The sequence below is a fragment of the Lycium ferocissimum genome, unplaced genomic scaffold (assembly GCF_029784015.1).
Source record: "Lycium ferocissimum isolate CSIRO_LF1 unplaced genomic scaffold, AGI_CSIRO_Lferr_CH_V1 ctg6600, whole genome shotgun sequence".
Taxonomy (NCBI): Eukaryota; Viridiplantae; Streptophyta; class Magnoliopsida; order Solanales; family Solanaceae; genus Lycium; species Lycium ferocissimum.
The window spans coordinates 5,569-31,524 of NW_026726420.1; the positions used below are offsets into that span (position 1 = coordinate 5,569).

At 38.1% G+C, this 25,956-nt stretch overlaps 1 pseudogene; it reads right to left on the bottom strand.

Annotated features, from left to right (window-relative positions):
• Window positions 1-582: 582 nt before the first annotated feature.
• The window catches only part of LOC132045414 (uncharacterized), a 33,212-nt pseudogene continuing 7,838 nt past the window's right edge, over window positions 583-25,956 (bottom strand).

Genomic DNA, 25,956 nt, shown 5'->3' on the forward strand with positions numbered 1-25,956 from the left:
GGAGTGGAGAGATGTATCAGACCAGGGCAAAAGAAGTTATGTTGCAATTACTTTCAGGTTGTGTTTTCATGCTTGTTTTTAGCTGCTTTGTCATTAGCTTAGTCCTGTAGTCTTTTTTTTTTTTTTTTTTTCCTTTGCTCTATTTTCTGTTATTCTTTGTAATTCTTATTTGATTTATACATTTGGCCACTAGACAGCTTGCCTAGGTAACTATGACATAATGTGCCGTTAAGTTCATGTCATATGTTCGAATCCTACCGCAGACAACAACCTATTATTGAACTGACTAAAGGTAGATTGGAAGTCCCATTATTTATCACGCTTCAAACCCTACGTCACTACCCCTCACGGAGGGAATCCTCCCTTGTAGTTTCACGAAGGACCACATCGTTATAGGCAGAGGTTCAAGAGCAAAACAACCCTGCCTCTAATAGCGTCAAACTTTGCTAGCAGAGGTTCAAGAGCAAAACAAGCTCCGCTTCTATTAGCATCAAACTTTGCTAGAAATTATCCACAAACTGCAACCGCTAGTACCATTACACCAATAGATTCCTATAATCTAACACGTTAACGACACTCATCTACTCTGAAAACAGTATTCATCTTTTCCATTTCTAATAGAAAAAGATCTTCAGTCGTTGGACTGTACCATGTTGGGACAAAAATTACAGCATAAATTTAGTAAAAATGACAGAAATCACTTCGCAGAATGCATTTCACGTGGTGGGAAAAAAGAGGAGAGTACAAAACTTCAGCCACCTTCACTATTTCATTTTTCTTGAATATGTTCTTCATGTTTCTTTTCCCATAGCTCTCCCTCCCCCTGTTCTCTGCAGAATGTGCCTTTTCTTTTCGTATGTGTCTGGGAAGGCGAGAGAAAGGCTGTTATATATGTACAAGGGATCCACCACTTGCTGATATCACTCTGATTATCTGGTCCGGAACTCATTCCTAAATCTAGTTAGATTGTTGGAGAACCTATCTCTGTTCTTCTGATCCAAGCTTCGAGTTATATCAGCCATAAGTTTGTCAAAGCACAGTGAAAGACGTTGCTGCTGGTCTGCTGGCTGCAAATGAAAATGGATAAAGAGGATCTGTCAGCACAAGGAAATAGTTCATTAGTCCAGGAAGGATTGCTCAGATGATTTGCATAGATTCTACCAATCACCTCTTTCGCCTTGTAGCAGGAAGAAAGATTGTTCGATAACAAACAATGATACCAAATAAACCAACAATATAGAAACAGTCGAAACAAATTATCCCCAACAGATTTGTATCTCATACCTGTGAAGACAAAATCTGAGTTCTTAAGTTTGAGAACATCTGCAAGATGCGAGTCATAAGCATATCAGGTATTAGTAATAACCAACCATTCCCTCTCCACTATAAGCACATTTTAGAATCAAAACTATTCTTGCTTCCATAATGTAATGCATTCAGTAAGGTTCTGTTTGGAAACCACCGTGCATTATTACAGTAATTACATAACATAGCAATTTCATTGACCTTTTTGTTTGTCATAACGTAATTACAGTGTAATTATTAATGTTATGCTTGGTTGCACAAGTGTAACTATATGGTTGAGTATTTTTTTTATTTTGAATAAAATTTAATTACAACAAATGAGACAAACTTTTTTCATACGAAATATAAATTTGTTTTAATGTGTGACAAATGTGTATATAAGAAATGCTAAAAATGAAAAAAGAGAGAATTTAAAAAGTCATCGTAATTACACCAATTACTTGGTCAGACAAACATGACAAATTGTGTAATTACATCCAATTACACCCAAATTAAATTACAAATAGCCTTTCCAAACATGCAACAGATGATTTCTTCCAATACACAGAATTACAAATAATGAAGAAATCTGTGGTGCAGGTGGATTAACAAAGAAAATTAGTCATAAGGGAACTCCACGGGGTAAACCATGACAACCTTTTAGAAAGAAGCAATGGACTAGGCAAAGGGACAACACCAAGCACAGTGGATTGAACGACTATTTATGATTGGTGTAGAAGCTTTTAAAAATAAGAACACATCTCAACCCGTAAAAGCAGGATTAAATATGCTGATCGATCAAAAGTTCATAAAGTTATGCTCTGCTTTTGTTCTCATTATAATATAATGAAATTCAGAAAGTGGAACTGGTGTGTCAACTTGCACGCAGGACCCAATACTGTGTTTTCCTTGAAAACTATGTGCTGTGTATCATGGTCAAGTTTGCATCTAGCAGATTTTGAAATAATAAGTAGGAAGGAATCTAAAAGCTAAAAGGGTCAGTGTCACCTCTTCGCTGATGAGTATCATACTCAGCATCGGTCGACTAAGGCTCCACTGGTTGCCACAATCTTCAAATAGAACAATCTCAAAGAGAGTCTTCAATATCTATCAGGGAAAATGATCATGTTGGCATAACAAATGAATCAGTTCAATATCATGAGACAATTTTTTCATTCGATAAGGTAAAGTAAATTTCATGAAAATCAGTACCAAGAAGGAACTATGAAAAATACAAGGGAATTACAAATTTTGACAATATCCCCATGCTATCTAAAAAATCCAAAATTTGTAACACGCTATCTAACATATGGTCCTTGAACCAAAAGTATAGATTTTGTAAATTCAATATCTATGTTTGACAAAAGAAATGTGATTTATCTTTCCTTCAAAATATCTACTGTTTCTCTCAAGCCAAATAATCTAAGAAGTATGCACTTTCATATATATAAATTCATATATGCTTAATATTTATTAATTTTCAGTAAATTGTGCGCATAATTTCAAAGAAGCATGCGCTTTCACTTCTTGCTTTTCTCACTTTTTTGCTTTTTCATTAATGCTTTTCAGTTTTAAAACATTGTTCAATGCAATTGTATCTCTTTTGTGCGTTAGCTATTTCGTGAAAACACTCTGTTTTTATCACCTTGCTTAATCCATAAACAACTTGATTTTCCCCTACAAGATGTTTCTTCAGCTCTTGCAATCTCTTCCATCTCTTTAGAAAGGCTGGACTTCGCAGAACACCTGTCTCAGCTCCTCTTACTGAATTTGACCGATCCAGCAAAGCAAGTTTTTTCTGAAGGCAGGTTTCTGTTTTTCCTGCAGCTTCAACTTTTTGGCTAGATAAGTATCCCTGGGAGGAAGAGAAATTTGATTGGAGAGCCAATACCCTTGAGAGGAAGAGTGATTTTGATCAATTTTGTCCTGTATCCTTAAACTACTTAATACGATGTTCTTATTCCCTTTACCAGCAAAGGTTGAAAAGAGATTTAGATTCCTTGACAAGAAATTTTATTTGGCAAGATAATAAGGAGAAAAAATGTTTTCGGTTAGGGAAATGGAGTTCTCTTACTCTTAGTAAGAGAAATAGGGTTCTAGGTATCAAAACTTTAAGATTGCATAACAAAAGTCTACCGATGGGATGGCTATGGAGATTTAGTTTGGACTAGCAAGTAATATGGAGAAGAGTTATCTTTGTAAAATATGGGCAAGAGGGACAGTGGTGTTCCATAAATGTAAACACTACTTATGGATTGAGTGTATGGAGAATGATCAGATAATTTTGACCCTCTTCTCCCAAAACCAGAGAAATGTTGGAAATGGGGTGAGAACTTTTTGGAATGACAATTGGATAGGATTAAAAGACACTTTTCCTGATTTGTTTTGTTTAAGCCAAGGCAACAATCTACTGCCACAATTCATGAAGTTAGAGATATTCAGCGATGGAATTTGAATTTTAGGAGACTTTTTGAATGATTGGGAAGTTCGCAAAGTTGCTATTTCAGTTATCAGCCAGTTTAAAGGCATTACAACAGATGAAGATAGACAGTTATGTCAGAAACAAAGCAAGGGAGAATACTCGGTGAAATCTTCCTATGATGCACTACTCACAACGGACAGCAGGTAGAATTTTGGCCCTGCAAACACATCTCTAAGGTGAAAATACCATTCAAGGTAGCCTGCTTTTCGTGGTTAGCTGCAAAGGAAGCATGTCCGAATCAAGGTAATTTGATGAAAGGGGAATGAAGCTGTGCTCAAGATGCTATTTGTGAAAGGAGCCAGAAAGCAATAATAATTTTTTTTTTTTTTTTTTTTTTTTTTTGGCATTGTGGTGTCACTGTTCAGCGATGGAATTTGTTCTTAAACATAAAAGCCATCAAATGGGCCATGCCAAGGTCCGTTGTGGAGAACAAAACAGGGGGTTTTGTCAGGGAAAAAAAAACAGTGGAAGCTATCCTAGCTTGCATATGGTGGACTATTTGGAAGGAAAGAAATGCAACATGTTTGAAGGTAAGTCTAGCAATGAGCAGAACAGAAAAAACAAGATGTACTTTTTATTTTTATTTCATTTTTGGTGTAGAGAAGAACTGTAGAAGAGGTGGACACACAGATAGATGTCATATAACCTTTATAAGAAGCACAAGGTTATATTTTCTGCTTTCCTCTGTACATTTGGCGTTTCAGCACAATATTTGTGCTGTTTATATATAATATACTTGTTACCATTCTCAAAAAACAACTTCAACCCTTTGGCTAGTACAGAATCCGTGTACCTCAAAATCAATTACTTCCACCATTTATCCGCTAGATCAACATCCCAATCCCCACATTCCAAGAGAGTAGGATAGTTATTTCGACAATCTCTAGGAAGGATCCTCTGTTTTATAGACTTAAAAAATGAGTCATCACACTAAATTGATACAAGGAACCTATCAATCCTTGAAACACTAAGATATAACCCCTGAATCAGGTGTCCACAATGGAGGACGATCCATCATAGATAACTCATCAACTACATCTGTGAAGTCTATTATAGATATGGTATTGGTAACTCCGCCACATCATCCGTCTATAAATCTAGCTACACCGAAACCCCCTAGCACAATCCATGACGATGCTTCCGCCCCCTTATAGTGGCCAATTCATTCCAAAGCTCCTTTCTTCTTTTTTTCTATCACAAGGACCAAAGACACTCATAAACATGAACTTAAATCTAGAGTTCAAATCCTCTAACAATGTAGTAGCCGTGTGTAGACCGATAGAATTATCATTATATATCCATATTTTCTTGTCCCAGAATAGTTAAATACCTCCGTTGTTGCCCTGGGATTCCACAGTCGGCCACTCTACCCATTTTTTGGATAAAGAGTCAGCCACACTACCGATGTGCTGCCCCTATCTGTTTGATAAGAGAAAAATGTACATTCTTCAGTTTGGTTTCCAGAAAACAGATGACATTTGCTTTCAAATCTCTAACCATCAGCCTGATCAATTTTTGTTCATCTTCATCATTTGTATCCTAACATCTCAACAGATTAACTTGAAATTCATTTTTTCTCGTTCGGTAACTTCATACGTCTGCCCATATTCTACCCCCCTCTGTAATGACTTGTATCTTCGGGATAAGATTAGAAGTGCTCGTCATGTTAAGTACGCCGCATTATGAGGTATTTGAGTCATACGTTAGGCATACATCAAGGTTGGAAGTATAGCGGGTTCTAATAGAAGTCGACTAAGGTTCATCGAAAGTTAAGACTTGCAATCCCTTTATCATTTGGGTCCATTTGCTTGGAGCTTTACTCCCTATATACTAGGGAGTTACGGGGTGATCTACCTCCCAAATCGAAGGTCTTCGAGTCTAGTTTCCAGCACATCAAACCATCCATCGATACAACATCAGAGTAAAAAGTTATTCACAACTTACCACGGGACTGTGCGGCTACCAAAAGGCAGAATTTGGATACGGCATTAACTAGCTTCACCTATGTGTGGGACGATGCGTTTCACCTATGTGTTTCACCAATGCTTAGGATGCCTCGGTACGTCATCGCACTTCCACTTCTATCGTAATGATAAACGGCTCGTCTCGCGTGACCTTCTCTTGAATTCTCAAAAAAACGTCGCTCCCCCGCGAGAGCGAGGAGGAACCCCGGCATTGTCTCGGTGTGCTACACGGAGGCTGCGGGAAGTCGGAATAGGAGAGCACTCGTCTTGGGGTGGGCTTACTACTTAGATGCTTTCGGCGGTTATCCGCTCCGCTTGGCTGCACGGCGTTTCCGTGGGCACGATAGCGGGTACACCACGAGAGGTGCGTCCTTCCCGATTTCACCTATGCTTCGCCCGTGTGTTTGACCTTGGCTTGAGGTAGAGGGCGAGGTCGACCTGCCTCTCCCAAAACTTCCCAAGGGCGGTTTTCTCTTACCACCAACCTTGGCGGGGTAAACTTGATACTAATTTTAAGTCTGGGTTTTCCTTCCCCGTTAATCCCGTGGTGCGTGTATTGATTCTTCTCCAATTATAGTTGTTCAAACGTTACTTCAAGGTGAAGTAAAGTAAGGAAATCAAAGTATTTCGGCAGCAAAGGTAAGATTTCTTATCTATGATCATCTGTGAGCTCCTATGAGCGTTTAAATTATGTTTTCGGTAAGAACTCACAGCTCACAAGACGGCGATCGAAAGTCGTGAGTTCAAGTTATAGTAGTTATGTAAACTGATTTAGGGGTTGTTTCCTTGTGATATGGAGTTCGAGAAAGGTTTGGTAGGTCTTTTTGGGCTTGTTTGTTGTTTAAAAGAGGTCAGGTGCACAGTACAACATTATATATAGCCTCGGGAGCTCATCGCTCCTTGATTGGTTGACGATAGTGTTGGTGTTGTTTCTTGTACTTCCATTATCGTATTAATTTGTGGTAGTTACGGCTTAATTTTTTTCTCAGATAGCTTTATCATGTTTATACAATGTTTGTCATGGCTTTTTATATTGTTTTGAATAGCTTGTCCTTTATGCGAGGTCTCCGGGGAAATAGACTCTTACCTCCCAAGGTAAGGGTACGGTACGGGACGCTCTGCCACGGAACCACAGCTTTGTGGGATTTTACTAGGTATGTTGTTGATGTAAGATATTGTGATATGTCATAGAACTTCTATTCGTATAAGGATCGTCTGAAGATTGAATTGAGGTATGTAAGGCTATTCTTTCTTTTGCCGCTAGGACACAACTCCCAGTTTATTGTTTCTATATATGAGCCGTAGAGTCTAAAGGTTATGAAGGTATGCCAATTCCATATTATTGGTCTTACGAATCGAATCTGAGTTACGTCATGTGTTTAAGTATCAATACTCCACTCAGTTGTTCCACTCGTAGAATCAAGTTCCCAGAGTCATCATCATTAGGTCATTGTACTCTACTTAAGATGAATCATACGTATTTACTCTTTGTAGTTTCTTGTCCTTCGATTTCTGTTACTATTTGTTGTTTCTTGTACTTCCATTATCGTATCAATTTGTGGTAGTTACGGCTTATATTTTTCTCAGATAGCTTTATCATGTTTATATAGTATTTTGTCATGGCTTTTTATATTATTTTGAATTGCTTGTCCTTGTGCCGAGGGTCTCCCGAAAATAGCCTCTCTACCTCGCAAGGTAGGGGTAAGGTCTGCAAACACTCTACCCTCCCCGACCCCACTTTGTGGGATTTCACTAGGTATGTTGTTGATGTAAGATATTGTGATATGTCATAGACCTTCTATTCGTATAAGGATCGTTCTACTTTTATCGTCAAAGTCTAAGGATTATGAAAGAATGTCAATCCCAGGTTATCGGTTTCATAAGTCGAATTAGAGCCATGCCATGCACATACGAATTGGTACTTCAATAAGATGTCCTACTTTTAGGGTCAAGTTCCCAATCTACCGCTATGGAGTTGGAATTTCTTACGTAAGGTGAATTATGTTGATGACTCCCAAGTTTCTTTAATGGATAATAGACCATTACTTATGATGAATGATATAAAGGGCTCCCAAGTTATTTTTGAGGGGTTATAGATCATTACGTAAGATGAACTATGTTGATAGCATTCAGGGGTTTATCAATGGGGTATAGGTCCTACTTAAGATGAATCATGTGAATAGTTTCAGATTGTTCGTCAATGGGTCATAGGTCCAATTGAGGATGAATTATATGAATGGCTCATAAAGTATCATTAATGGAATATGGATCGTTACTCGAGGTAAATCATGTTGACAGTTAGCAGGCAATCGTTATTGACTAACAGTTCCTACTTAAGGTGAATCATGTCGATATTATTCAAATAACCATTATTGGATTGTACAACGTCGCTTAAGATGAACCACATGGACCTCCTTAGTCTTTCGAGAGTAGGAGGATTGGACTAGAGTATAGATGCACAAAGTACCAAATGAGGGTCGTGGAATGGTAATTGTATAAGACTGTATCGTGTCCGTCTCCTTCGACATGAAGTCCTACCATATGTCTCTTTCCCTATATGCGTTTCCAAGAAAAAAATGTTATGAGTCACCCATTCCTGAGCTCAAGCTTCGAAGTTACCAATATGTGGTTATAGTACGTTATGTAGATGAATTATGTCAATAGCTTTAGGTGTTTGTCGATAGATTATAGTTTCTAGTTAAGAAGAATCATATCGATAGTTTATGGCTTACCGTTATGGGGTTAGAGTATCCTACTTAAGATGAATTATGTTGATGGCTTCAAAATTACCGTTAATGGGGTTATAGATTGTTGCTTAAGGTGAATCATATTCAGAGTTCTGTATTATCGTCATCGGGGTGTAGATCGTTACGTAAGTTGAATCGTACAATAGCTTTCAGATAATCGTTGATGGGTTATAAGTTCAATTTAAGATGAACCATGTTAATGGCTTTCTGGTGATTATTGATGGGTTATAGGTCCCTAATTAAGATGAATCACGTCGATAGCTTATGGATTACCATTATTGGGTTATAGTACCTCATCTAAGATGAATCATATTGATAGCTTTCAGGTGATCGTTTACTTAAAGTGAACCATATCGATAGCTTCCAGAATTACCATCATTAGGTTATACTATTTCATTAAAGATGAATCGTATCAAAATAGTCGTTTCAAGTCTTCCATGAGAATGAGATCATTCAAATATTGTCGTGAAACGTCGCAGTCTTCTATTCGTATAAAGGATTGTTCTACTCCTATTGTCATTGAGGTGTCTTATGTATTGTGTCTCGATAGTCGAACCTCTGATCAACATCATTTTCTTTTGTTGAAGAGCCTTCCGAAGTTAGAAACATCATTAGGTACCGAGTTCTCATAAATGATTCAACGTCGACTGTCGTAGAGTTCATATGTTCCTAACGATAAGCCTCAGTGTCTCGGGTTGAGTCACAACGGTATATGGGTTTCTTGCCACCATAGTGTAGCGATCATAATACCGAGCCTTCCTATGCTTACCAAATACAAAAGACAACCTAGGAGCGTAAGAAGAGAACTAGTGTACAGAGCTAGAAAGTTTTGAGTAAGGATCATAATTGCAGTACGTAAGGATCGTTTCGTATTCATCTCCTTTGGCATGAGTTTCTATCATGTCTTCTTTCCTAAATGAGGATCAATAGAACGAAATGTCATTACTCTCCTTTTCACATACTTGATGTTCATCTGTTTCTTTCATGTGAAATCATTCATATTGTATCGACCTTCAGTATGGCCTTATGGGGTTCTTGGTATTTGTCACAAGTTTTATGTTCGTATACTTGATGTCATCCGTGCCTTTCATGTGATATTGTTCTTATCGTATTGAATTTTCATATGGTCTTATAGGACTCTTCGTCTAATTGAAATTGCCAGTTCTATACATGAGAAATTCATGTGTCATATAATCGTTTCCACAGGTACCACCTCATCGAATCATGTGAACAATTTCATAAGTTAATAAATGATAATCTTAAAAAGGTTAACTATGCTAACTATAGATGTTACGCGGGGAAAATCATATGCCGTCTATAGTACGCGGCCTGATGTGGCTTATATAGAGATATCATAGGTCGTGCGTTGATACAGGGCTCATGTGGCGTATGCGGGGGGATGGACATATGACGTATTCATTTGTATAGGCCCTACGTGGCTCAGTTGCTTATATTCAACCATTATGCAGGGTTATAAGGTATGTTGTCTATAGTACGGAATACGAGAGGAAGGTCATATTGCGTATATATGTATCAGGCCCTAAGTGGCGTATTATACCAAGGAGCTAAGAACAGTTTCTTAATGTTTACCTACAAGTTGCTTCTCAGCTTGCTACTGTACATTGTTGTTTCTCTCTCATTTGTCCCTTATATGAGTTTCAGTATTTGCTCATAATATCATGTCTACCTTACATACGAGTACAATTCTTTGTGTACTCACATCCCTTTTGCCGGAGGCGCTTATGTTCATATTACACGTTCAGATGTACATGTTGGCAGACTTCCTCGCTAGGCACTTGCAGGTATTTAGCTGACATGTGGTAAGCTCTACTTCTATCTGGAGCCGAGTAGATTATAGTACTCATGTTGATGTATAGCGAGATTAAGGGTAAGTTGGGGCCCTGTCCCGACAATATGACAGTTGTACGGTTCCATCCATTCTAGAGGTTCCATAGACATCCATTATGGGTCACATATGTACATTAGTATAGTAGTCATATGTTTACAGGTCCAATGATCATTTGTATGTATACATAGACAGTGGCATTGTTCATGTACTCATAAGAGTTTGTTATATCTTTTTATTCAGGTTCATAAGTGTAACACCTCGTACTCTCACGTTAGAATGCGTCGTAACTAACCGATATAAACTCGATAGGATTGAGATCTTTTATAAGGCTATCTATATGCTAAATCAGTGTTAGGGAAGTCACGAAAGTGTTAGAAGTTACACGAATCGAACAGAGTGAATTTTCGCGAAATTTCCAACTTATGGAGTGACTTACGCACCGTACATTGGAGGTACGGGCCGATGTTATAGCCAGTACTTTTAGGGTAATACTGGGAGTGCTTAACATGCTAAGAAGGCCATGTTATGAGGTATTTGAATCGATAGTAGTCGTATGTTAAGTGTTGAAGCCAAGCAATTTGTAAAACAAAAATCGGCAAAAGTTATCACAAGTTACGTTCATAAGTTTACTGAAATTTAGGTCTGATGTCAGTGAGCTTTTCTCCCAATATACTTGGAGTTACGGGATGATCCACCCACCAAATTATAGGTATATGAGTCTAGTTACCAACGAATTAAATCGTTCATCGATACAACGTCATGGTAGGGAGATATGCGTGTTTTAGCCGGACTGTACACGCAGCCCTTTCGGGACCCACATAAAGTGGTGGAAAACTCCAACTTCCTATTTAAGCGGTGCAACAGTTCCTAAACACTCCTAAATGCTCTCCAAAAGTTCCCCCATGATCCTAGAGTGAATCCAAAGGCAAACGACGTAAATCTTGCGTTGGAAATCCCGTGGCGCTTGTAGAACTTGAGTTCTCTTGTTGTAGTTGATTTGAGGTTTTCTTCAAGGTGAAGCAAGCTTGGATTTGGGTTGTCCTTACTATTTTGAGGTAAGATCTTTCATCTCTTTCATGTGTTTGAGTGTATCTAAGTACTGACTAAGCTATATGAGTTAGAACATACAAATCAATGGTCGGAAATCGTATTTGAGTTATGTGATGTTGGACTGTTTTGGGCAGTTTTGTTGTTTTGACACTAGATCCTTGTTCCCTAGTGTTTCTAGAGTCTAAATAAAGTTTCGAGTCAACCCGAGTTGTTTTGAGTCATCCACCATTAAAGGACCTTCAAGCTTTAAGAACTTGAAAGTGGTCTTGTTGAAGGAGGTGAAATTGAAGCTTGAAACGTAGTGGGCTTTGTTCTCTACGTCAAAGGGAACTCAAATCCGAAATTTGAGTGAATTTGGAGTTGATTTCAGGGTGGTTGAGAATTTGAATTGTTCTTGTGTGTTCTTGAGCAATCTCCATATCTTCAAAGGAAGAAGACACTCAAAAGGGAGAGTTTGATCCAAATAATTTTTGGATAAAGGTCAAAAAGTGTTTTTCTACCCCAAAAAGAGTATATACTAGGTTGTGTTGGGCCAAACAAGTCAAAGAAGTCAAAAAAAAAAAAAGGAGGTCACGTGGACTGGCCAAGCAAGCAGGCCACACAGCTGAAGGCAATACACAATATTAGCCACTGGAAATGGCCACGTGATTCTACATGGGCCACGCAAATTCTAACACACCCACGAATCACACAAAAACAAGGCAATTTCAACACTGTTTCTGCCCACCACCCATTGCGTGGGCCACGTAGCTGCCACCCCCCTCGGCCATGCAACCACGACGTAGCCAAGACCCACCCACGCAACACCAAACCTCGGCCACGCACCACCTCCATCCGTATTTCCCGAACACATCCATCAATCCCACCTACGTCCACCAAACAGCCCATATACATACCCTCCAACCCCACCCACGCGGGTCCAACCACCAACCAAGCCACCCATGCACCACCACCTAGCCACCCTCGTGAAGGATTTGACCCGAATTCGTCTACTTCTTCTCGTTTCTTTACGTAAATTCTCTAAACTAATTAACAACGAGTAATCTTTCTTACTTGATTGTTAACTAGTTCTTGCGTCCCATTTTCTTCGTTCTTTTCTCTTTTTAACTTCGTTGATACTTCTTGGCTCAAGTCCACTAGTTTGTATCGAGTCGTCTGTTCATCATTTAACAGAATCCATTCCGACCGTAAGTAGTAATTGTGCACCTTGTGAACCATCGAAGAGAAATGAAATTCAACATTAGCCGCAAGGCTAGAGAGTGCGAGTTCAATTGAGTGGTGCTAACCAAGCTCAAAGCGTGTGTAAATACGAGCGATTGTGAGGATATTTTACTACTAACACCGTTTGCTTGTTTTTGCCGAGTGTTTTAACTAGGTATCTTACATGGATTCCGATTCTGTGATGGTGACTTTGACGGTTATAATGATGACGGAGCATGGCTGGGCGATGGCGAGGACTACGAGTACAATGAAGAGTGTGATGCTTATGATAAGAGTTGGAATACGACTATGGTCATTACAATAAAGAATACGAGGCAAGGAGTACCTACGGATCCTATGTCGAGGCTAATGACCCGAAGATCAATATGATGACCCTCATGACTATGAAGGTACTACGAGGTACAAGGTACAACTCTTACTCTTCATTTGATGAATATAGTGATGTAGTGACCTTGAGTATGAAAATAGTGAAGTATCAAGTACTTATGATGAAAATGAATCTCGAGGTCACGAGAAGTCCACTTATAGTCGTCCTACATTTGCAAGTGGTGGTGGATCTTCTAGACCCTCACTCATCGAAAAGCATAGTTGTCTAATCCATATGAGGTCATCCCCAACTAAAACTACTCAGTGTTGTGAGTAGAGTGAAGCCTAAGGTCAAGACAAAAATTGAACTTAAAGAGCGATTTCAATCAATGTTGGTGAGAGTGTTTGGTCACGATGGATTTCGCCTTGAAATTGATGATTACTTTCATTATTGTTAAATTACTCCTCAAGCGGTTGGATGGCTAGGATTGTCTTGTGTTAGGAAAAGAGACCCTTACCGTGATACAAGGGGATATTGGGTTGACAAGATGGTGAAGGTATCCTTCTCTTGTGAGGATTATCAAGAGGAAGTATGTTGTGAAGTGTCTCCTATGATACATGTGACTTGTGCTTGGAATTTGCTTGGTTTGATGTACATGGGATTCCGTATGAGCAAGATTGGCATCGGTATGCAGTGGGTAAAAGGGGGAAACTTCTCTTTCCACGTATACTTCCTACAAAGAATCCAAGTGTAAAAGTAGAAGAAACCAATGTGAAATGGCCTACCTTGACGATGGAAGCTAGTGGAGAAGAATATGAGAAATGGGAATTCATGATGGATGAAATCTTTGCTAGTTGCAACTATTCACAAGGAAAGAAGATCCAATTGTCTATTAGAACTTTTGGGCGTACAACATGGGAAGCCCAATTACTACTTGGGATGCATTGAAGGAGGACTTTAGGTGCCATTATCCCAAGTCGCATGAAAAGGGGTATAGGCCCAAAACCACTTCCCAAAAGAAGAAGCCAAAAGAAAGGAAGCAAAGTGCCTCTTGTGAGATGCCACAAGAAGGGGAGATTACCATACCCCTTGAGAGACAAAAGATAGAGAGTAAGAGAATGCAAAGTGGCAACTCAAGAGTGAAAAAAGAGAGGATGTGTGGAGTGATGTGAGAGAGTTGCCACAAATTCAATCTAACCTTTCTATTTCTTCATCATGTTGTGAAACTCTTTTGTAGGTACTCAAAGAAATGAATTGTTGAAGGTTACCTCTTTTGAGGAACCCCCATGCTTGACAGAAAGAACGGAGGCCAAGCCCATCTCTTCAATTGGTCAAATGAGCTTACCATTGGTAGCTCAAGGTAAAGAATATTTTTTGAATGAACATCAAGGTAAAATACCTCATCCTAATACTCTTACCCCTTTGAATGATCTTAATGTCAATTTGATTATGAAAGATAGTTTACCTTGCATTGAGCTTAATGATTATTTATCATGTGTTGATAATGTCATTATTGAAAGTGCTCGTACACTAGTTAATCCTTTTGATGACCAAATTGATTCTTCTTGCAAGATCGATTTGTGTCCACCTAGTGTTGACACTTATGAATTGAATAGTAGTACATTGTCATGTGATAATCATGTTAGTAAATCTTGTGAGCTTGACATGCTACCAACTAGTGTTGATAATTGTGTTGATCAACTTGCTTGTAATGTTAATTCACTACTTGAGGAATCTTGTGATGTGCTTATTGAGCCTCTAGTTAATGATGATGTTGATGTAGTTGGTCATTTGAAAGAATGTGACACCTCATCTTTGTTTGTTTCATGTCAAAATGAGTCTCTTGATCTTGCTTTAGTGTCATGTGATAAGAATCAAGATTGTAACGGTGATGTGTGCCATGTGGATAGTCATGTGAATGAAAGTACTTTGAAAGATGACATTTGTCCTTGTGAGAGTGAACTTGCATGTTTTGACTCCTCATTGCTCATGGATTACCCTTTCTTTAAAGATAATGTCTTATTTGATGCTAACATGACTATTGAAAGTGAAGTGTCTAGTGGAATGTATTGTAATGTTGAAAGTGTAGCCACTTTTGGGGACTACATGGTGTTTGAAAATCCACTTTGGAGTGGTGACACTCTTCCCTATGATGGAGAACCTCCCGTGGGGGATGATAATACACTTGTGGGGAAGAAGTGTTTAATAAAGGAAGGTGATACTTGTTTTCAAATTGCTACTTCTTCTGTGTGTTGTTCGTAATCGTAAAGCAAGATGCTTGATCTTGTTTTTGAACTTAATAGTGAGGCTACATTTGAGGACACCATGGATGAAGTTTTGCGTGACACCTTTCTTTACTACCTATTTGCATATGATGACACTCATGCTAGTGTTAGGGGTGCATTTTATGTTGAGCGAGATCCTATTGGGGTATATAGTTGTTGCCTTGACCATGATATGTGGATATCCTTCCCTTTTGACCCCGGCGAACTCTTAAATTTGTGTGATTGATCTAGTTTGGAAATAGAGGATCATTTGTGCTTCATGTCTAAGAGAACTGATGTGACATTGCCTACTTATTATTTTGACACCCTTGGTACTTTTATGATATTCCTCATTTTATGAACTTTGGGATAAGCCAATTGCTTAGTGCTCTATGTGAGAGCTTGTTCTTCATAAAAGCAGTTGATACTTGGCTATATCACAAGTTTGTGAGTCCATGGCATGTTGGTAGATTTGTTAACTATTGCACTAACCTTCATGCTTTGAGGACATTGTTGTTGTTTCTCTTCGTTATGGTCTTGCAAGGTTTAGATTCGAGGACGAATCCTTTTCAAGAAGGGGAGAATGATGCAAGCCAAGCTCCATCAAGAACTTGCACACAAAGCCGAGCTGTGCAGTGAGTTCATGGACTTTTCATCAAGTCATTAATTGATGCTTTCGAGGGTGTACGGGATCACACCACGGAGCATTATCATGAGATGGAGTCTTTGAAGATCGTGCGAGGTCAACATATGCGCCTTCAAGATATGAGAGATAGCTTGGATGGAAGGCTTTACACCATCACATTCAAGATATGGAAGATAGCTTCAGAGGCTATTTGTGCAAAGAGGCTATTTATGCCAAAAGCGGGCTATTCCAAGTTCAAGACTTTCATCCCTTGAGAAGACTACCAAACAAGGCCCTTGTTCATTAAGGGTATTATTGTAATAGCCATAGTAGTCTTCTTTATTTAGTTAGTATATATACTACTTTAGTTTATTTGATTAGGGAGTTTGTAAATTATGAATATTGTTGTCAGTCTCTGGCAGAGAAACTTCTACAGAGTTTATGGAAAGCTCTCTTACGAATCTTGTTTTGCTGAGCATGAGATTACTGCTGGGAATGTACCTCGAGGTCATCCTAAGAGAATTTGTGCTAGATCGTATGCCAATTTGAGGTTTTAGCTATTATAGAGCTTTAGTTGCCAATTAGTGTCTTTCTTTGTGTCATTCTATTTATCCTTTACTTTCTTGTTGAATTTCTTGCTTTTCCATATCCATTATTGTATCATGTGGTATATTTGAGCTCTTTCTTGTTGTGTTGAAGGGCTGGAATTGTAGTTGTGGGTGAATGTATATGTTGTTATGGTAAGCTTTGGATGGTTATAGGGCATGGGGCAGCCCCGTGTAGTTACTATGTAGCGAGCTTGCCGCTCGGTATGCTATTGATGTGCCTTCCCTTAGCTTCACACTATTGTTGTTCTCATTTATTGTAGAGTGACGTATAGAGAAGGTCAAGTTCGTTGTCGTCGATAGGGTCGACACTAAAGGTATGCAATGGCTATTCTTTACCTCCTTGTGGCATGAATCCATATCAAAAACGATTTCCGAAAGAAACGTTCAGAAGAGGAGTTGTTCATAGAATGCTCTATTCATATTGTCCTATCTCATTTGTATCGTAGTTAGCCCTTGTCGGGAGTTCATATCCAGTACCGAGCGCCTGGTAGACATACACACCGAGCCTTATATGGCCGAGTAGATATACACACCGAGCCTTACATAGCAAGGTAGAGATACACACCGAGCCTTATATGGTCGGGTATACTATTGTATTATTTACATGATATGAGTCAGAAGCAGGAAGGTATACCCTCGGATCATCCTTGACTCTCCGTTACATTTAGTTGTTTATATATATCAGTTCAGTTTCAGTTATAGTTATTCAGTTGCCTTACACACTCGGTATATAGTTTCGTACTGACATCCCTTTTGCCGGATGCGCTGCATTTCATGCCTGCCTCCTCAGTAGGCGACGCCAGAGTTCAACTTGATTGGTAAGCTCCATGTCATCTGGAATTGCCAGGTCTAGAGGTTTTTAGTATGTTGCTATATATACACACACACAACGGGTAGGTCGTGCCCTGTCCCGACCACAGGACAGTTGGTGTTCCTTAGAGGCTTGTAGACATGTCCTGTATGTATAATATGTGGTATGGCCTTTCCAGCCTTGATGTTGTTATTTTACATTATATGGTGGCCTTGTCGGCCCGTGTAGATACTCCTTCTGGGTTGGTTGTTGCTGAGACTCATGGTGGCCCTGTCGGCCCGTATACGTATATGTATCTTTTGGGTTGATTTCGTTCAGTTTGATACATACGTTATCTTCAGATTTCTACGAGATATGGCCTCGTCGGCCTAAGACATTACAGATTGCTATACAGTTCGGCCTTGTCGGCCCAGCTGTCTCTATGTATAGGCACCGGGTGCCAATCTCGCCTTCCCAGACCCCGCTCATGGGATTACACTTGGTTTGCTGTTTGTTGTTAGACAAGGTAACGCATGGAGCATTTTGTTTAGAAGAAACATGCATGATTGGGAATTTAAAGAGTTAGTCAGACTGCTTGCTGCACTAAATAACTTCCAAGACAGACAGCAAATCAATTCAAGTGGGGAGCTGCAGATGCAGGGAAATAATGTGAACGTAGTTTACAAGATGTCAAGAGCTCATAATGAAACTCCTGACCAGTGAAATAATGTGAACGTAGTTTACAAGATGTCAAGAGCTCATAATGAAACTCCTGACCATTGGCCATGGAAGCAAATTTGGAGGACTGAGTTGCCCCTAAAATAGTATGCTTCAGTTGGACTGCACTTTAAGAGGCATGCTTAACATAGAATAAATTTTCAAATTGTTAACAAGTGCTACTTATGCCACAAGGAAACAGAAACCCAGTCATTTATTCATGCACTGCCTAGTTACAGCAGAGTTATGCAACACGTTTTAATCTCTTTTTGGACTCAGTTGGGCCATGTAATACAGTATCAAACAAGCTTTTGAGAGTTGGATCTGCTGGAAAGTCGACTCCACCATCAGGAAAATCTGGAAGATGATACCTGCAGCTATTTTTTGGAGTATTTGGGATGAGAGCGACAGAAGATGTTTTGATGGACTTTCAAATCTCACCAGTCTCAAAAAAGCAAGATGTCTTGTATTTATATAGTTGGTTTAATGTATCCCCTGTAGACTCCCCTGACAGTTTTTTGAACTTTGTTACTCCCTTTTTGCTTCTATTTTTTTGTAAATATTCTGCATGTTCTTGATGCCATCAATGAAGCCAATTAATTCATTAAAAAAAAAAATATATATATATATATATAAATAAATAAATAAACAGAGTACCCTGCTGAAATACTGGAATGACACGGCTAAACCCAATTCCACGCCACCCATATGCAGTTACTAAAAAAGTTCTTGAAATCATTATTGCTTTAAATAAAGAGAGCAGTTGAACTTACTTCAAGAAATATGTTTGGACAATCTGCTAAATGTTGTGCCAGGTTAAGAGCCACGGCGGTAGTAGGTGACTCTCCAGCTGTTATTTGTTCGAAATAAAAAGTAGCCAAGCTGTCCACAGCAGATGCACACTAGAACAAAATAAGTAGAGTTAGTGTGTTGAGAATAGATTATATGACTATCCCAGCAGCCTTGTTGAAGTGTCACCACCTCATCCAAAAGCTTAAGCTATCAGAAAGGGCACACGTTTTAGTACTTAATTATATTATGCCAAATTCATGTGTGGACCTGATTCTTTAGCATGAGTCAAACACGTGAAAGTTTTTATTTTTGTTTTTAGGGTGGTAGTGAGATTTGAACTCAGGACTTTGCCTCCTCTGATACAATGTTGAAATGTGTTACTACCTCATGTAAAAGCTTAAGATATTATCACACTTTTAGTAACTTAATTATATTATCTCTCGGCAGTTGCAAAGAATAAACATATACAAAGAAATGGCATTCGACATTCCAAGGACAATGGTCAGCACAAAGCACAGACCTGTGATTTGATATTTGCATCCAGTACTTTAAGTCCAGACTCGAGAGATCCAGCAATAAATGTAAAGCTACTTGAATCCAAGTTTAGTATCAACTGGATCTGGTTTTTCATCATGATTTCCAGGAATGTGAAGTAAGCTCCTGAAAGCTGTAGGATGAGACAATTGGAAGTGGTTATATTTTTATAATGGAATGACGAAAGCGTGATTATCTACAGAGAGAAAAAGAACATATACACCTCAGAATTCGTGTAAGAGCTGTGCCCCACTACTGAGGACGCAATCAAGGGTTGAAGCTACTCTTAAAGATAAACAACTTAAGTAAATTAACATAATTGACACTACTGCTTGTTCAAAGGAATTGCATGTTGAGGTTCTAATATTTATGAAGCAGCAATAGGACTGATTGAACAGATTAATTTTTGCCAGAATAACAATGAAAAGGTCCACTTTTCAAACAAGTGGTCACTAGTTTAAAATATTTGACAATTATACCAATCAAAAGAATATGTAAAAGTTACAGACAAAGAAACAGCAAAAAAGAAAGTGAAGAAAACGTAAAAGAAAACGGAAACCAAAATCATCAACTTCTTCTTATGAATCTACTCCCGACATACACAATTCAGAAATGGCCAAAATCTCCTCCAAGCAAACACTATATAGGCATACAAATGGCATTCCAAACACATAAAACTATCAGTGGTGTTTAAAGATGTATATCTTGATAAAATTATAGTAATAATTAAGCTACTTCAGCATTTTTCATATGCTAGCATCATAGTCAGAACCAAATTGCCTAACCGTCAGATCAAACATAATGCCCATTAAACAACAGGACTATTTCTTCCCACCACAATGTTGACCTCTCAAACGTCTCAGTAGTCTGTATATTTTCCCGTATTGTAACTTGTGACAATGTCACTTCTAATTATGTTTTCTTAGCTGAGTGGATGTAGATAACTCTCCCACAACAAACCATACTTTACACCTGCAACAAGCCCATACAAACTTGGGGCTCAAACTTGGTGCATATGTGATGCTACCGTTCTTGGTTGGGAGTACACTCCAAAATAACTAGAATGCTGGCAACAAATTCTGGAGCAAAAGTTTTTAAGTTCAAAAATAATACCAGTCTAAACGTACTATTTTGTTAACATTGTATAGTAAGAGTTAATTATCATGTAATAAGCATCTAAGAAATAAAATTACCAGAGAGCTTTCTGAATCAACCAGCTCTTAATATAATACCTTTCTGTATGCGAGTATATCTGCCAGAGGAATAGATAGTGCCATCCTCATAGCAATGTCAAAAGCATCTGTAAGCGCTCTGTCGCCATAAATCTCAAACACCCCAAAGTTGACATAGTGCCCAGCAAGCGCTACAGCGAAGAGTGAAGCATAAGCACTTACATAATGAAAGGACTATCAATGCAGTCCTTTACGTTCTCATTTGTTTAACATATTACGTTTTCAGGGTTACTGTACTGTTGATTGGCTAAATACACAGACAGAGAGAACACATACAATCTGCTGGGAAAAGAGCAACATATATTCTCTAAAAGGGAACAGAATGACAAAGAGAAAGGGGAAACAAAGGAAAAAGAAAAACAAAGGGTAACCAGAACTTGCTTAAATAGCTTTTCACTTGACTGTTAAGAACAATAAGATCATAGAATTCCAAGTTTATAGAAAAGTCAACTTTATCAAATATATTACTCCCTCCGTCCCAATTTATTTGGCACTTTTTCGCTTTTCGAGAGTCAATTTGCCTAAACTTTGAAGCTAAATTGGATTAGATTAACATAATATTTTAGGATTAAAATTTATATATTTGAAAACTATATGAAAAGTACTATAATTTGCAATTTTTCTCATATCAATTTGGTGAAAAAAAATATCTTAAAATGTTGGTCAAAGTTCATGCAGTTTGAATCTCGGGAAACGAAAAGTGCCACATAAATTGGGACAGAGGGAGTAATTTCTGATTCAGAGGAAAGGAACTTATTCAAAACAAAACTGATAAGTTACTCTAGTTAAGTTCATCACAACTAGAAGGCAAAAGAGGGGGGAAACCAAGACAATCTAAAGCACAAATAGTGGAATCTGAAACTCTTCTCCTTGACATGCAACTAGCAGCCAGGAGAAGGTTAGTCTTGTAAGCAACAAACATACAGAAAACCTTTCATTTGAAGGGCCAACAATTACACGGAATTCTAAGTTATTACCAAAATAGATTAGAAGCTAAAAAAATCCTACCTCTTGAAAGAATAGTCAAGGAAATCCAAATACCCTTGTATTTGAACTGATACATATCCACGAGATTAGGCAGAGAAAGAATTCTGGATCCATAAGCAACAATCAATTTGCTGACTTCTCGAAAAAGAAGAATGCCATTGGGAGATGACGTTTCAAAATTCAGTCGTTGGGACTTGTTCAGCACAAACTCAGCTACGAATTTAAGTAGCGGTGTTGTCACCTATTCCATGCATTAATAGAAATGAAGACATGGTTATATTAGCTCTAAAGGCAGAAGAAGCTAAAAAGCCTCCAGTGTGCACTAAAGCACAAGCACTTTCTAGGGATCAATTTCTGATTTTTTAAATAGAAAACTTTCTTAAATTTTAAAGGAAAAGTGCCCATTATGATTTGATATTCCAAAAAGTAAGTTATTTATTTGTTTTCAATAATTGTTAGATCTTGTCAAGGCAAACAAATTTCAACAATCTAGTACTCTTCATTTCACCAGCATGTTGACCCATATACACAAACGTTCTTTATCCAGCACCCATACTGCTACAAGAGTAGCTCATTATTGTTAATAGCAAGTAAATGTCAAGCGAGAAGCATATATATAGCATAGTAGATGTACTTCTTTGGAGTACAACTTCTATGGAAGGATGCGTGGAAAACAGAACCGTGGTAAAGGTATAAAACCAGAAACTCTTAATGCTCTTTGATCAACAATTAAACCCTAAAACGATTTAATGCAGTACTGCACTTTAACTGCATGCCACAAAGTACTGCACATGTACAGTATAACTCCAAACATTGCTTTCACCAGTTACATCATTACAAATGTTTGACACCAGCTAAGCATTTGTTTTTCAAAAACACAGAAAACTTCTATGATTAACTGTTCTGTTACAAGAAGAAATATATAGATAAAACAATAACTATAGGTACACAACATGGATGATGATAAGAGAACCATTGCGAAGGAGGGGGTGTAAATAAACTGATTACCGAGTCTAAACTAGCGTATGTAATCAGAACTGCAGTGTGTCAAGTTGAGGATTAAATCTCACCTCTGGAGTGTCTGCCCATATTGTAATGGCCTTAAGAAGAAGAGGAATATGTGCTGGATATAACCAATCAAATAGGAAACCATATGTCGTTCGGCTGTTGAATGGGAGGAATAGGAGGACAAAGTAAAAATGAGAGTGTTCAAAGAAATCAAGTCTTGTGCCTCAACAGAAATATTCATATTGACCATGCTACTAACCTATTTGTAGCCATTGCAACTCCTCTGAGATCCTCATCAACCCAATTAATGCTTGTTTAACATCATCAGTACGAAACAAGGCATCCGGTATCAATTCCAAACTCAGTAAGACCTGTTATTGCATCATTAAACTCAAATCATCAGTGTGAGGAGCAGAAACATAAGTAAAGCTTCGGAACTATAATACTAAAACAAATTACTAGGAGCAATTAATTCATGGAAAAGGGAGTTGAGCAATTTGTGGTGCAGTTAAACAAAAAGAAAGCTGAGGGTAAAATCTTTTGCATACTATTCATGGTAAGACAAATAAGAAAGTTACTTTAATCACTTTTCCAAACACATGAATACCTGCAAAAGTGGATCCATTGATGCTTTAAATTTCAAAAACCTATCATCCATAAAGATCAACAAGCCAATGATGTAGTAGAAGGTAGTTCTACTACGAGAGCACCTATAGTCCACCAAAAACGGGAATTCTTCCTCTAAATATGCAATATTTAAAGTATCAGTCCAACCAAAGCCACAAATGTTCAGGAATCAACATAAAAGGGAGCAGTATGCCACAGTTATAGATGATACTTACATTCCGATTGGAGATTATAAATTGAGTAGTATCCAACTTTACAAGAAGTTTTGCAGTCATATATCTGCCAACCAAAGCAGGTTAAAGTAATTAGAATAGAAGCCGGAGATGTCCTCAATCTAATAATAGCAAAAAACCTTGAGAAGAAAAGTGAGATAATACTTGCCCAGATGCCATTTCCAACATGAGATTTAATGTTTGACTGATAACTGCCTCGCTCTAATGAAAAAGAAGAAAAATAATGATTCACATTCCTGGAGAAATCACATGAATCAACAACGACAGTTACCTCTCCGTAAAACTTAATATTGGTTGCTATCTTCCCAACAATGACGTTCAATATAAGCATATGATTGTGGAGCCCAAGAAGCTCAGCCAATTTAGCATATAGTTGCTGCAGAGGAATAAATGGATTAAATACCTAGAAAGAAATGAGAATAGAAAGTTAACCACTTGGGTACCAAAGCAAATAAATTCCAATTATGTACCTTAGATGAATGTATTGCCTGATCTCCAACATATGACTTTCTGAAGTTCTGGAAGAACACAAGAATAGCTAGATCAAGGCGTTGTTTGCTTGTTTCTGCATATCTCTGCATTATATGATGAATGACATAAATGATGACATGAGAACCGAAATGTCATCCAGTATATACAAATTTGATCAAGTTACTAAGGGAAAAAAGAAAAAAAAAAAGAATACAATGCTCGAATGTGTAAAAGAGACGATGCAATTGACACAATAGAGTTGCACCTTAATTTAATTTAGGAGAACATGACAAAATAACTTTTCTACATTTCAGTGCTATATTATCAAAGTATCAGGAAGAAATTCGAGTGAACCTGACTGCGTAAACCACTATCAGTAACATTTATCAGCCGCAGTACACGGGCTGAAAGTTCTGCATCGTGGATTTCTTGAGATTCCCCACTGAAAGAGGAAACAAACATGAGAGAAAATTAGCAGAATGGTGAACCTAGAAGTTTCACAACAAATGGCGAACCTAGAAGTTTCACAACACATTTAAAATAAGTAAGCTGGCAATACCTGTATCCACTAAGTTGCTTAGTCTTAACAATAGCTGCAATTATGTGAACTATCCAAGCAAATTTTGTTTCCACCACCGTAAGAACCTGGGGATCAGCAGAATCCTGTTCCAAACAGAAACAAATGTATCATGCAAATGCATAAGCTCCATTGGGCCTCCAACTCTTACAAATCATAAAAAGAAAACCTAAGCATACCATATACATCTGCAGCAGAGGATCAGTAATCTGCATAATGTATGAGCTACAGCTCTCATACTGTGTTGTATAAAACCGAATTCAGCAATTTCAGTAAGTCAAAAGCCAACAGGAAAACATATACTGAACATTCTGAACTTGACCGAAATAGAAAGTCAAATCAGCTTTCAGAACAATTTGATAATCTTCAAAGTGAATGGTTTAGAGTCTGAACCTGAAATCTGCAAAGATAAGGAAGGCAATCGAGCTGATCTTGAAGAAGTTCAACATTGTCAAGGGGGTTCTCTGAGAGATCAGTAACTTCACCCTACAACGCAAAAAATAACAGAAACTAAATCAAAAGCCACAACTTAATATGACAACTCTTGATGCAACCTCCAATGTAAAATCGATATAGTGCAACCTGAAAGGAACCAAATCTAGATGTGATAAAACTTTTGACAATCTCTGGCACAAATTCACTAAGCAGGCTTGGTGTGTCTCCCTTCAAATATGGCACTGACGAAACCAATCTAGACCACAGTCCAAGAAGGTAGTAAACGCTGCTGCTAGCCCACTGATCATGGGGAAAAAATAATCAGATATTTCGGGAAAAACAGAGTTAAAAATTTAGTGACCAAAGGCTATTCCTGAATGCAGTTATCAAAGAGATGACCTGCCAAGACTGCAAAGATCTCAAAGTAAATTCAGCAACCAAACGTATCCACTCCCCATAACTTTCCACATTGACAAGCTCCGACAACTGCGATAGAAGTATCAAAACCACAGAAAGAAGGCACATCAAACACATTGAACGAATCAATAAAACGAAGATGTAACAAAATATCCTGCTCTGGCCAGACTTGAGATAAATGGTAAATTCTGCAATGAGCATGCCAATGAGAAGCGAACTTAAGAGCAAGCAAATTATGCATGAGTATACCTAATGAAGGCTTTTGGTGTGATCAACTGTTACCGAAGAATTGGTAATACCAACTTGGTTCAGGTTATGGACCAATGGTTTACTGAACACAAGATTCTTCGTCCTCACACTCCATAACTACTAGCAGCTACTTACAAATGAGGTAATTGCTAATTTTTAGCTTTTTGGTCACTGGTGGTCATACTATACGTTATGAATTCTTGTCGACTCTCAAACTTTGGGGTCTGAGAAACTTAAAGTTGAGCAGTAGTCTTACAGTTATAATTTGGAAGAGTAGTGTTATAGCCCGTATTTCGTGCGCTCGGACATTTCGAAGAAGTCGTGGAATGTGGAAGGTAAGACCGTTTTTCAAAACTATTTTAATGCGCATGGGTTATTAATATTATTTAGGAATATTGTTGATATGGAATACCGAGAAAGGCCGAGGGCGAAAAGGAAAATTCGCAAAATAGTTCATGGAAATGTTTAAAAAGGCTAGTGGGTAAA